This window comes from Urocitellus parryii, chromosome 9, assembly GCF_045843805.1.
Source record: "Urocitellus parryii isolate mUroPar1 chromosome 9, mUroPar1.hap1, whole genome shotgun sequence".
Taxonomy (NCBI): domain Eukaryota; kingdom Metazoa; phylum Chordata; class Mammalia; order Rodentia; family Sciuridae; genus Urocitellus; species Urocitellus parryii.
Window position 1 is genome coordinate 43,579,263 of NC_135539.1, and position 14,414 is coordinate 43,593,676.

The window sequence follows — 14,414 nt, forward strand, 5'->3', positions numbered from 1 at the left end:
TTTTAGTAAGTTGGAATGGCGAGGCCATCCAAACATAAATACAAGACTCTTGATGGTGTATGCCTGTAATTCCAGCAGCTTAGATGTCGAAGGCAGGAAGTTCTCAAGTTTAAAAGCAACCTCAAAAATTTAGCAAGTCCCTAAGCAACATAGTGTGACCTTGTCTCAAAAAAAAAAAAAAAATAAAAATAAACTGGGCATTGTGGCAGGACTGTAATCCCAGTGGCTTAGGAGCCTGAAGCAAGAGGATTGCATGTTCAAAGCTAGCCTCAGCAATTTAGCAACACTATAAGCAACCTAGTGAGACACTATATCAAATTTAAAAAATGAGATCTGGGGATGTGGCTTAATGGTTATACATCTCAGGATTCAGTTCCTGGTATAAAAACTTAAAAAATAAATAAATAAAAAGAGGGAGAGGCTTGGGATAGAACTTGGTGGTTAAGTGCCCTACAACTTGGTGGTTAAGTGCCCTGGTCCAATATATAAATAAATAAATAAAAAAGAGAACAATTGGGCAACTTAGCCACAGATTATATACCTCAGTAATAGAGCACTTCTAGGTTTTATCCCAGTACAAAAAAGAACAAGAATAAGAAGAATAAAATATAAAATTTCTTTACAATGAAAATAAAGAAATACAATCATTAAAAACAAATAAGAACAACTATCTAATATAAGGAGAGAACCACTAATTTACAAAATTAAATTCCAAAGTAAATTAAATAAAATAAATTAATCAGGACATGAATTAAGTTTGCTGATATACAGAATTTACAATCTTGAAGCTTTGATTTTACCCTGAAAACCGTTCTAAATTGGTAAAATTAAACCGGTATTTTTTGAAACAAGCCAAATATATGTGTATTGGTGATGAATAAACTTGTTAAACACTTGCATCTGAATAGAGTTTCTATTCTTTTACATATTTTTCATCATGAATCTCAAAAGGTGTTTCAAAGAAGACAATGAGGAATCCTGAGTATGCTTCACACATTGTGTGAGATCTTTCTATCTTTATTTTTGTGGTTCAAGGTACATATATTCTATATATGCAGTTTTATATTTTCTGCTTTCAAGATCTATTAAAACAGAAAAAATGTGTATTTCTATTTCCTTTTATATTTTTGTTTTCACATTTACTTGTCTGTATTCTTCCTCTGTTCTGGACCAGAGGATATAAATAGTTGGAATTGTGTTGCCATTGTTTTTCTGTTCACCAATTTTGTTTTGCTGAACTTTCATGGATCTCTTCATGCTGTCATGCTGAAAAGTCTCTTAAAGAATCATATTTTTAATGAATATATTCTGAGTGACTTATGAGCTATGCTTCTAAGGGAAACATTGCAGTGACACATTAACTACTAATCAGAATCAATATAAAACAACTCAAAATCACCTAAGAATAAGTCACACTCTTATGATTTTTATAGGCTTTTAAGATGTGATGATGACCTGGATAAATCCACTTCATTTTTTTAATAGATCCAAAATTTGTCATTGGTCAGCTCATCACAAATTTTAGTGCAAACACTGAAAAGTCTGTCTTAAATTAACTACATTGGAATCATACAATATTAGAGAAATATGAGCTTATTTATTTTTAATTAAAACATAGCTTAAAAAATTAAATATGAAACACTTTCAAGGAGATGAAACTAATATACTGATATATCACATATTTATTTTAGTAAATAAAACAAAAAATCATAGAGAAACATTACACAAAAATTTTGTTATCACATCAATAGATATCTACTCTCATGAAATATATCTTATGTAAGTGCAATATAGTTGCATATACAAGTTTTTCATAATATCAATTTAAAAGATGCAAGATCTAGCTGGGAGAGGAAGCACATATCTATAGTCCCAACAGCTCAAGAAGTTGAGGAAAGAGGATAATGTGCTCCAAGCCAGCCTCAGCAAAAGCAACATGCAAAGCAACTCACTAAGGCCCAGTCTCTAAATAAAATGGTTTTCCTTAGTGTGTGACCACAAAACAATTAAATAAATAAATAAATAAATAAATAAATAAATAAAATAAAAAAGTCAAAGGTTTGATGGGAAACCTAGAAGACACCAATATCTATAAGCTAGAAAACTAGAAAATAGAACCCTTGACCAAACCATATTCATTTAATGCAAGAGATGATAGAATAACCAGCCAACAAAATGCCCAGGTTTTCAACTGCCAAATAAAAACCAGCCTAAATGCCTTTCTATAGAGAATGGATAAAAACTGTGGCATATATACACAATGGAAAATTACTCATAATTAAAAAGAATAAAATTATGGCAATTGTATGTAAATGGATGGAGTTGGAGAATATCATGCTAATCGAAGTAAGCCAATCCTCCAAAACCAAAGGTCAAATTTTTTTTTGTGATAAGTGAATGCTAATCCATAATGGGGGATGCATGAGATATGTGGAGAAACTTTGGATTTGGCCAAGAAAAAGGGGAAATCAGGGTAGAAAAGATGGTGGAAAGAGACAGAAATCATTACCTTAGGAACGTGTATGATTTAATAAATAGTGTTACCCTACTCTTTGTGTAATTTGTGAACAACCAGAAGCAAAAATTTGTGCTCCATTTGTGTCCAACTTGAAGAGCATTCTGCTGTCACATATAACTGATTAGAACAAAAAAAAATAGATTTAAAAAAATACTTAGGTTTAAACTGAGTAGGAAAGAAAGCTGAAAAGGTATCAGCCAATCTCCAAAAGAGTGATCAAGAAATGTATAACACTAGAAAATCTTCTGTGAAATCAGGCTTCTTAGTTCCAAAAAAAATAAGTGTCTTCTAATGGGGATTAGGTACAAGAAAATAAATGTTAAGACAGAAGTTACCAGAAATAATTGAAAGTAAAGAGAACATCATAGATTCTAGAGGAAGGGAATAGGTTCTTGATGGAACACCATGTAGTTCACATCACAAGAGAGCTGGTATTAAAGAAAAGAATGACAAATACATTTACTTATCAATCAGAAATTAAAGGCTGTCTGATTAAGCTGTTGCTGACTCTCAGAAAAGTCAGTGAAGCTACAATCATGTTTTCCAGTAGCTTTGGTCAATGTTTTCATAGCTACTACTTAATGCTGATCACATTATTATAATGGAAATTTCATCACATTGAAGATGTAATTTGCAATAATGCCTGATTTTCTACTACTGCAAAATAATAAAAGAATTAGGTACTCATTTGAATAAAATAACCAGAAATTATTTTCTTCCAGTTATGAATGACTTAAATATAAGATTTTCAGTGTGAATGACTGTGAGTGCACTGATATCAAAGTGATGTACGGGCCATACTACTTCTAAAGGCTCTAAGAGAAAAATATATATATATTTTTTTTTTGCATTTTCTCAAATCTGATGGCTTCTGGCAGTCCTTATGTTGTGACCACAAATCTTTCTTTTCTGTGTTGTTGAGGCCTTCAACATAAAGAAGACAGAGAAGTCCCTATCATATTAAAGATAGTGCTAACCCAACAGGGAGCTACCATCCAATACTACAGGATATGGGAACCATATTGGATGATATGAAAGACCCTCCAATAGGCTTGTTCTTTCAAACATTGTTTGCAAAGATTGACAAAAGTCAGTTCATGTCCCAAAATAAGTGAGATGAGTCTCTGCCTCTGGAGACCAGAACAGGTCATAAAACAGCTATAAAAGTGAATTAAGGACAGGGCATTATAGGACATAGCTGATAAAATCCTGATATAAAAACAAAACAAAAATTCAGAAAACGTCATACCCACCTACATTCATTTAAGAGAATCAAATTTGGATGAAGAACAGAGGACCAAGGCATATCCAGAAGGATTTAGCTTTATTTTCTTTTTACTAAATTGCTAATAATGTTTCCCACAATTATAGAGTTCTGGATCACATTAATTCCTACTTCATGTTTTGAATGTTATCATTACCCTCCACATAAAAGGCATATGACACACTGAATTCACACCCACATTTATGCACTGATCATTAATCGTTTTCGCTATATAAATGTATATCTATGTACTTATATTTTTCCCACATTTCCAAGATTCTCCCCTGAAAATTTCTGTGACATCATCTCCCTGAAATGCATTTTTGTCACTTCAGGTCACTACATCTAAATGTTCCATTCCATATAGTTGGAAAAGATTGAAGAATTGCAATGCACTTTTGATTTAACTAATTAGCCACTAGAATTAAAGATCAACCTCAGTGACTCCAGAGGCATTAATTCTCATTCACTTTTTTTGTTGGTGTTTAATTTTTTGTAGTTGTAGATAGACAGAATGCCTTTATTTGATTTGTATATTTTTAAAAATATTTTTTAGTTATGGTTGGGCACAATGTTTTTTATTTTATTTGTTGATTTTTATGTGGTGCTGAGGATCAAACCCAGCACCTAACACATGATAGGAGCACTCTATTGCTAAGCTACAACCTCAGCCCCTATTTGTAGATTTTTATGTGGAGCTGAGATTCAAACCCACTGTCTCATGCATGCTAGGCAAACACTCTTCTGCTGAGCTACAGCACAGTCAATCATTAACCTTTCTTATACATAGTGTTTTAGTTTTAAAGCAAGTAGCAAGAATTTTATTTAACTGGAGAGTAAAATATTTGGAGCTATCCATGATGCTTACATGGTCCCAACAACATAGGGTACTGGTTTTTACACTACCTTACCACTGAAGCATATGGATTTCATTCCAAGTTGGACATGGGTATTATGCTTTTCCTAGAAGTAAGTAATTGGTTATGAATAATGACCTTTAACTACCTCTAATAATCTTGGAAATGTGAAGGTTGGATAAGAGGTTTAGAATTATAATATTCAAAACACTTAGAGTAGACCCATTTCATAACAGGTGACATTTATATTCTGAAAACATGGAAGAAAACCCTTCACCTAGGCCCAAAGAGGTGACAAAATAAACTATGGAAAAGAAAATTGTAGTCATTCATTAAATTGGTTTATAAATATTTTAGATGGTAATATATTACTGTAATAGGAAAGAGTGATTAAATGCAATATCAGTTTTTACATTTCTGAATACTTTAAAGAGAGTATAAAGCCTGGCTACAATGGTGCATGTTTTTAATCTCAGTGGCTTTGGAGGTAGAAGGTGGGGAATCAGGAGTTAAAAGCCAGCCTCAGCAATTTTGTGAGTCTCTAAGAAATTATGCAAGACCCTGTCTCTAAGTACAATATTTTATAAAGTGCTGATAATGTCTCAGTGGAAAAGCATTCCAGGATTCAACCAGTGATACCACAAAAAAAAAGAGTATAGAAAAAGATGAGTTAATAAGTGACAATCTGTGTCAAGAATGTAAAGAATTTAAAAGCAGTAATTGTTAGTCTATAGAAAACTCTTCTAGGTTTGTTAACTGCTGCTTTACAAAGTTAGTATCCTGTTCTTCAATGTATACAAGGGAGATAGAAGTCCTATTTTAAGGTGTGTATGGGAACAAAGAGAAGTTTCAATACAGCTTTTAGTCGTCCCAGAGTTCCACTTTAGTGGGTGATTGGAGTATGCCCAACTGAGATTCTTGAGCTGTTGAATTGATGTGTTTTTAATATCAGGTCTTCATAAACCAAGTGTAGGACTTAATAAGAAGCAGACTTGGCAAAGATAAAAACATTCCAATGATAAGTAAACATGTAAATATGTAAACCATTATTAGAAAAGTTAAGATTCAAGAGATATGTATCATTATATACTCACCAGAAATGTAAAAACAATGACAACTATGCAAAAGTGAATAAATAATATTTTCAGGGCATAATGGAATAAATGAAGAAATGAATAACAAACTAAAAAGTGCAAAGACATTAAGTGATTGGAATTTTCAAAGATTTATTGTGGCCATGCAAAAGTGTAATTTTCTAGTGCTTATGGCTATTATTCCTATTTTACAGAGAACAATGTTGGGGCTTGGAAAATTAAGAGCATTTCTGGCTCCCTCACTTACTGCACATATTACCTTGGATAAAGGCTATGAAAGTTGTCATCTAGAAAATTATCATCATACTAAATTCTTAATATAGTATTTTAGAAGATAACATTAGGCAATTTATGTGACTACCCAACACAGTGGTGGGTATAGGGTATGTCACAGCATCATCCAGAATTTCTCAGAGTCTTCTAGGAGCTTCCATTTCCCAGAAATAAAATCCAGGTTCTTGACTCATCTATAGGGCCTGAGCTATCTTGAAACAACCACTCTTTAAGTTTTTACCACTCTTCCAATTCTTCTGTTCGTGAGACCCTCTCTAACCTAAAGTACTATCCTGCAGCATCCACCTCAGAGACCATACGATTTAAAATTGTGACTCCTAACTCCACCATTCCCAATACTTTCACCCTACTGTTCTCTTTTCTCCATAGTATTTATCATTAATACACTCTGTATTTTTATATATTTTCTATTTTTATCCCTCCCCACCAAAACTTAAGCTGTAAGGAAAGAAATTGATGAACTTTGTTTTATTCCTGCTGAGCACCCAGTTGATGTTCCTTCATTAAATAAATATTGGGATATCCTTCTCTGTTCTTTACTTTCTTTCTCTTTCAAGGTCACATCCTTTTTTGATCAGAAGTATATATATTTCGAAGTATGCAAATGTCAATAGAAACACTTCAACTTTTATATGAAACATATTTAAAGGGTTACAAGACAAAAAGCAAAAAAAAAAAAAAAAAACCATACAAAAAATCCAACCAAGCAACAACAACACAAAGTTTGAATCAGGGGCAAGTGATGTTCCCTGGGCCTCTTTACCTGCACTGTAGCTCCTAGTTTGAGAAGTGTAGGACTTTTTAAAATTTTTTTTTCATTTTTCTAAAGTATTTATGGGGGCTTAGGCAGGCTGAATCACCCATTCTCTACTCTCTCATATTTCAGTAATGAGCATTCATTGACTGAATCCTCTCTGACAGGACCCTGCATACGACATGACTAAATGGAAGACAGACAACACCTGTGCATCTTAACTCATTATTATATAATAGATACTAAGAAGGAATTATATTCTGAAGGACCCAAAGTAGGGGGCATGTACCCCCAGTTGCAATTTCAGAGAACAAGTGTAGTGACATCTTGAAAGATATCCAAGTTAATTCGCTCTCTAAACAACAGAAAGGAATTCAAGTCAGTGCTCACAATGAGCAAATAAAAAGTTATAAAATATCATAATGCACCCATGGAACTGTAAGAAGTTTTGTAATACTATGACATCAGAAATGAGGCTCAGCCTCTCCTATGTGTTATACAAAAGAATCAACCTTTATTTGTGGAAAATAGATTGATCCAAATTGTGTTCAGAATTATACTGTTATTGAAAATGTCTTTAATCCAGGCTTACTGAAGATTTAAAAGTTCTTTTCTCCAAGTTAGGGCATAACCTCTTTTTTTTCCCTGCCATTATGTAAGCTTCCATGTGACCTTTTAATCTTCAGAACCTAGTCCTAAACATTCTTGAATGTCTGCTTCTCCCTATGTCCAATATAGTTTTATCAAATGGCTAAATTAAAAAATTCTCCTGAGACTAATGAATCTGGTCAATATGGGGTTCCCTGATAATTATTTAGAGCCAGGTTTTTCTTAGTTGAAAAAGCCCTTGTGAGAGAAGGAACTAATAGCACTTTTCACAGCAGAGGACAGAGGAATGAGTAGAATCAGGTGAAGAGTGCATCCTGGCAGAGAATCTGACTGATGGCCTGAAACCACTAAGTTTAAAGTCAGAAAAGAATAGGCAGGAGAGGGAGAGACAGGTCATAGAGGAGACGATAAAAGAATACAGTATGGGTAGAACAGAGAGGGATTCCTCTTCATTTCAAAGCTCACCCTAATGGGTTTTAAAAAGAAACATTAGCACCTATGTACTTCTGTATTGTATACGAATTAGACCTAACATACTTGATAGTTTTGATTGAGGTGTTTAGTGTACAGTGTGCTCAGTTGAGCAAGGGTGAGCTCTTTTTGATCAAGATTGATGTACCAACAAGTAATCGAATGTTGCACTTAGGTAGTTTGGTTCTTTAAGATCTGCAAATATTTTCAAAACAATATTTTTCAAAAGGTTTCTACATGGTATTTTGTTTTGTTATGAAATACTACAAGAAATAATGTGGTTTGAAAAGTACTGACAATACTGTAAAAAGTAAAGAATTGTCATTTCCATTTTCACTTATAAGAATTTCCTTTTCACTTTTTTTTTACTAATATTGGAAGTATCATTTGTTTTTCTTTAAATAAGAAGGCAATGAATGACTTCTAGCCCACTTCAAAACAAAACAGCTGTATTATGTTATTTGCTCCCTTTTTCAGTATTACAGCCTGGGAGAATTTTTAAGTACTATTTACTTATTGATGACTTAAAATATCTATTTATCAATAGGCTATTCCTTTAATATTAAATATTATAATGATTTCTACAGTTAAAATGTTTTCACCTAACATAATTTTTAAAATTTTTATAGTTGTAGATGGACACAATACCTTTATTTTATTTACTTAGTTTTATGTGGTGCTGAGAATTTAACCCAGTGCCTCACACATGCTATATAAGCACTCTCCCACTGAGTCACAACTCCAGTCCCACATAAATCCTTTAATGTAATTACAAAACTGTGTCCAGTGGATTATATTAGAGGGTTGAGAGAATAATTTGGCTGAGATACTGGTTGTAATTATCCGTATATACAGAAAAGCAACCTGTGTCCCTGTGGGGTTAAATAACTGCCTCAAAATGGAAAATTCATGAGAAGGCACCACCAGACCCCAAGTAGTCATTGTATAATTCTATAAGGTAGAGACTTTCACATAAATATATACTGACCATGTGCAAAGATTGAATTCATAAATGAGAAATTTAGAAACATGACAAAGTTGGTTGGAAGAACATGGGGAAATCATATATATATATATATCTCAAAGAGTCTGTTGGGAAAAAAAAAACGTTGTAAGAAAACTGCAACATACTGGGGGTACTGTGTCTACAAAACTGGATAATATTCTATGAGGCAAGAAAACCCTAAATTTTGGAGTTACATTTTCTAGTAAACAGAAAACATTTGCAGCTTGTCAATCTTTCTTAGTTTAACATTTAACTTCAGAAAGTTCATATACAAAAGTATAATAGTAGTTAGTCAAAGTTATCTTCCTCTATAGCAAGAGTTAGCAAACATTTTTATATGGCACCAGGTAGCAAATATTTTTGACTTTGTACACCACAGAGACATTGTCACATCCATCTAGCTTTGTTATTAATATTAATTATTAATTGATATTAATAGCAATATTAATATTAATCAATAATTAATATTAATATTAATTAATGTTAATTAAGTATTCATTACCTATTGCCAGTAGCTGCGTTCTGCTTTCAGCAGCTATTGGCAATAGGTAATGAATAAAGATGATTCTGTTCTCATATGTCTATATTTACAGCAACAACAACAAAAGAGACAATGGCTAGATTTGACAGGACATAGTTTTCTAATCCATTTGTCCTAGATTGGACTGCTGGAGATCCTATATCCAACTTGATAAGAAATTAAAAGTGTTGGAGATGTGGGGAATTAGCTCAGTGGTAGGGCATCCATGGGTTAAATACCCACTACCCCCCCAAAAAATAAGTTTTAAGGAAAAAAAGTAACCAGAGTAAAAATTCTTTATATTTAGTTTTATCACATATGACTTAGAATAAATTCACCTATAGCACTATTACAATATGCTCTTCGGGATGCTAGAAAGAAAGTAAAAGCATCATTTAAATTGTTTAATGAAGTACAACATTGAGGTAATAATAATTTCATAGGAAAGTTATGCAAACTTTAATGAATATATAAAGAATATGCCAAAGTCAAACTGTGATTCTTTTTTGAATTTCCAAAATATAGTATCAAAATTTTACATTCCTTTATATTAATTAAGCATAATCTACAATCTAACAAAAATGATTAATCAGAAACTGAAGTTGTGTGTTAATTATGATCCATTGAAACATTTTATATTTGCAGTATAAGGTTTTTATAGTATCTCCAGCTTGCAAAACTAACATTAAATACTGTGTGGATTAATAGCTGTCGAGTGTGCTCTACTTTCAGTATAAAATAATATAAATTAGCTTCATAATTTGTCAATTAATATAGTTCATCACTTCTGAATTTCTTTTAACTCTTATGTGCACTTACTGCTATAGTTACAGGTACATATTTTTCTGAAAAAATTTTTTCTTGATTCTTAAGTTATATGAAATTACTTTGGTTCTGTTTTTTTTTTTTTCTCTCTGTATTTCAGTTTCTTGATTGAGCAGGCCACAGATATAAGACATTTCTGAGTAAACTCTTTGGAGAGTGAACCAGACTTAAGGCAATGACCCTGAGCAGCCACCATCAAAAAACCTTTGTGCCATTTTCTCCAGAAGTTTTTCTCATTAAAAAATAAACACTTTAAAGCATTTTCTTTTCCTAAAAGTTATTCAAGATTGAAAAATGAATTCATTCCATTTAAGAAAAAACTTTTTTTAAATAATGGAATAGTCTTGTTAATAAATGTTTAGCCTCTTTCTCTTTCTGTCTCTCCATCCATATCCTCTCCCACTCACATTAAACATCTTTCATAAATCAATAGTGTTGTGTCCTCTAGAAATCAAGTACCCTGTAGTTTCCTATAGAACACAGTTCTCACTTTATATGAATAGGTTTTGGCAAGAATTCTAGTGCTCATTTCCCCAATTCTAGAGTTTGTTTACTCTCATCAGTCTACCATAACAGCAGCATTTCTTAATTCTGTTGTTAAAAATATCATGTGTCATGCAATGCCCACCTATTTTGCCTAAATATGAGTATTATTAGTGAACAAATAAGCAAAACTGGAAAAAATTAATAATCTCAGGAAACAGAAGAATGCCTTCAACCATGGCCATATTGCTAGTACATCAGACTCAGGAGAAGAAAGCTTAGAAAGGTGTTGCATATACAGTTTCACCTCTACCCAGCTTTCTTTTGTAAAGGCTTGCCTTTGCCCCAGACATTTGAAATCAGACATTCATGACCAACTTCAGGGGGAAAAAAAAGACACTTCCTTTTGAAATTCTTTCTCGGCCAATAACATCAAGAAGATGAGAAAGTCTGAGTTAATGGCTGAAGTTATTAATTATAAACTTAATTTTTGAAGAAAAGAAATTAAGTTTGCTATAGCATTTGAGTTGCTTTGCTAATAATTTCTTTGATACTGAATTGGGTTCTAAGGGCTGCCTTAAAATTAACTAAAAGTGAACTGGAATAAAACAGCAGACATTTGAGGGCTGTAAGTCTGAAGTCAAGATACCAGAGGACTGCAGCCTCAGGAGAATGCATGCTGTTCCAATGTCTGGGCACCCATGAGTTCCTCACCTAGAAGATGGTCTCTGCTTCTGCGGTCACATGGTATTCTTCCTGAGTCAGTGTCTAAAGTTTATTCTTCTCATAAGGACACCAATCATATCGGACCATCTTCCCTTCCCTTCCTGATGTACTTTGGGTGTGGGGACTTGGCTCAGCAGTGACATGCCTGACTGGCATAGAGGAGGCCTTGGGTTTCATCCCTAGAACCACGAACAAGGAAAAAAAGTAAATGATTCCCTATTATGTCGATTGTATTTGTAAGAACTCCATTCTCAAAAGGGTAAAACACCTATGGAAACCGAAAGCTAACCCTTTCAGGGCCCATTCCCATTGTCCCCAGATCCAGAGCAGGAATCCGTGGTCCATACCCCATCTCCTAGCTCCACCCCAGTACCCCGGGCCCAGCCCTGACCTCGAAGCACAGGTGCAGGCACTGGCGCAGGAGCTCTTCCTCGCATGCTCCCACGCAGGCACCGCCTGCTGCTTCTGCTCCCTAGGTTTCTGGGAGGCCTGGAAGAGGCCGGCAGACAGAGCAGAAGAACGTACCTTCCGGTCCCCCAGGTACTTCCTGCTGACTGCTGCGTGGGCCTCTCATGCCTGGTCCCAGGGCTTTGTCGCCTTCTGGGTAGGCATGGCGGCACCTTTCCCCTTTGCAGTTCCTGGTGAGGTCCTGGGACTCCCACAGGGGCAGCCTGGCTCTCACCACCATTCTGCTGTTGGCTCTCCTGGAGCCGGGAGGAGAGCCTCAGGTAGGGCGGACTTCAGTATCCCCAGCAGTGTGTGTGGCAGCCGGCACAGGTCTGGCTGGAGAGGCATCTGGCGAGGAGTTGGCGAGGCAGTGCCTAGAGAGGGGGCGAGCTTCCTGTCACTGGGAGGCAGGGTGCTCTTACAGGTGGCTGGGTGGATGCAGTGGAGATTTTATTTGTAGGCCGGTGTGGCAGAGGAGGGAGTGTGCTGTTCCTGGTGCTGGCTCCTTCAGGCGGCTGAGTGGGTTTGGCGGGGTTATAGAGCTCATAGTTGGGTGTAGTTGTGGGACAGTGGGTGGGGGTGTACTTGCACTGGGAAGCTGCTGGGGGTGGAGCCCCTCACCTAAACTGGGGAGAGGAAAGGGAAAAGAGTAAAACACGTGAATTCAAGGGAAGCTTGTCTCTACTGTTAAAAGTATCATATTTTAAAAACTGTTTTGAACTATATCTGCAAGTGTTTTTTTTTTTTCTTCACAGAAATAAATTCCGATTTTTCAGTGTAAGTCCAGCCATTAGCTGATTTGTAATGACTCATTTTTTTAAATATACCAATGGCTTCCGTATTTTAAAACGACAAATTTTATGGAAACCATTTTTGAAAGTCCTCATTTACTTTGCCTTATATTTCACTATTTCCCAATGAGTAGACTTAATCTCCATTGATATTTTTCTTTATGCTGTGCAAAGGATATATTCAGTCTGAAATACTTTGATGCGCATTCTTCCATTGTGTCTTATGCATGCCTCATGGAAAATCAGTTATCAGTTGGTTTTGTCTTAAAATGAGAGATAAGCACTGGAACTGAAATGGTCAAGTTTTTAACGCATTCACCTAATGTCTTCTGATGACATTTTTCTCTGTTGAGACATGTATTTTATAAATGCGTGTCTTTGTAATAACACATATATTGCATGCCTTTTGATGTTTATACAACCAGTTGTAGTAAGAAAAAAAATTCTGTTATTGTTGTTATTTCACTTTATCATTTAATGGTTTTGAATATCTGAAAATGTTCAATAGGTGGGGATTTATTAAATTTATTATCAGCATCCTGATAAAAGGCTGTTAACAAGTTAGGGTTAATTTTCATTTTTACCACAGGGTCATATGTCATAACTAGATTTTACTTAGGGGTTACACAAGTTAACACCAAAATAGACAATTAAGAATATTAACATATTAACAAGCACTATTACAATTATTATTTTTTTTTTTGCTTTTGAGTTTTCACCATGGGATTGAGAACTACATGAGGAATATCTCTTAGAAGTTATTTTAAGTGTAGAAGCTTAATAAATTTGCCTAGATGCAACCAAGCTTATATATTTTAATTGAACTACTAAAACCCTAAAATCATATCACCTTCTGATTTTCAATATGTAGAATACTTTCTGGGGGTTGGTTACAATTGTCTAAGTTCACTTTATAATTTTTGCCATTAAGAATACCTCAAAATGCAAATGAAGGCTCTCATGAGGAAAGTAAATATATGAATTTTGGTTTTCTCACAGCAATTCTGTGGAGCATCCTAGGGCCTCAAAGTCCCTGATAAGCTCCTCTAGTTGGACATTGTACATCTTGCTAAGTGCTGCTGATGGTTTGTTTTAGGTTAATGGTAATAGAAATTAAGAGAAGGGATGCATACTTGATTTTTTTAAAGTTTCTTCTAATTATACATAACAGTAGAATGAATTTTGAGATGTCATACATAAATGGCATTTAACATCTCATTCTTCTGGTTGTATGTGTTATAGAATCATATCGGTCATGTAATTATATGTGTACCTAGGGTAATAATGTTCATTCATAGGTATTCTTCCTACTCCTTTACCCCCCTCCCCTCCCTCCACTCACCTCTGCCTAATTGAAAGTACCTCTATTCTTTCCTAGAAGGATCCTCCTGTCTCATCTCCCACCTCATTGGCATTACAGGTGTCCACCACTGTGCCTGGATTTCATTCTCATTTACTCTGACTTCATGGGTAATATTTCTTTTCTCAAAGATTCATTTCGATTGGCACATGGTAAGTACATATTGATGTGGTATAGTGTAATCTTTTTGTTTCATGGGTAATGATCTATCTCAATCATTGCTTTGTTGTAAATATATTTTTAAAAAATCTTCCCTATAGTTAGCTTTGGATATACAATACATTATGTCAGCTATATTCACCCAGTTCTGCCATAGAACACCAGAACTTATTCCTCCTAACTGTAATGGTGTTCTGGTTGACAAATCTCTCTGCATCCTCTCACACTCTTCCCAG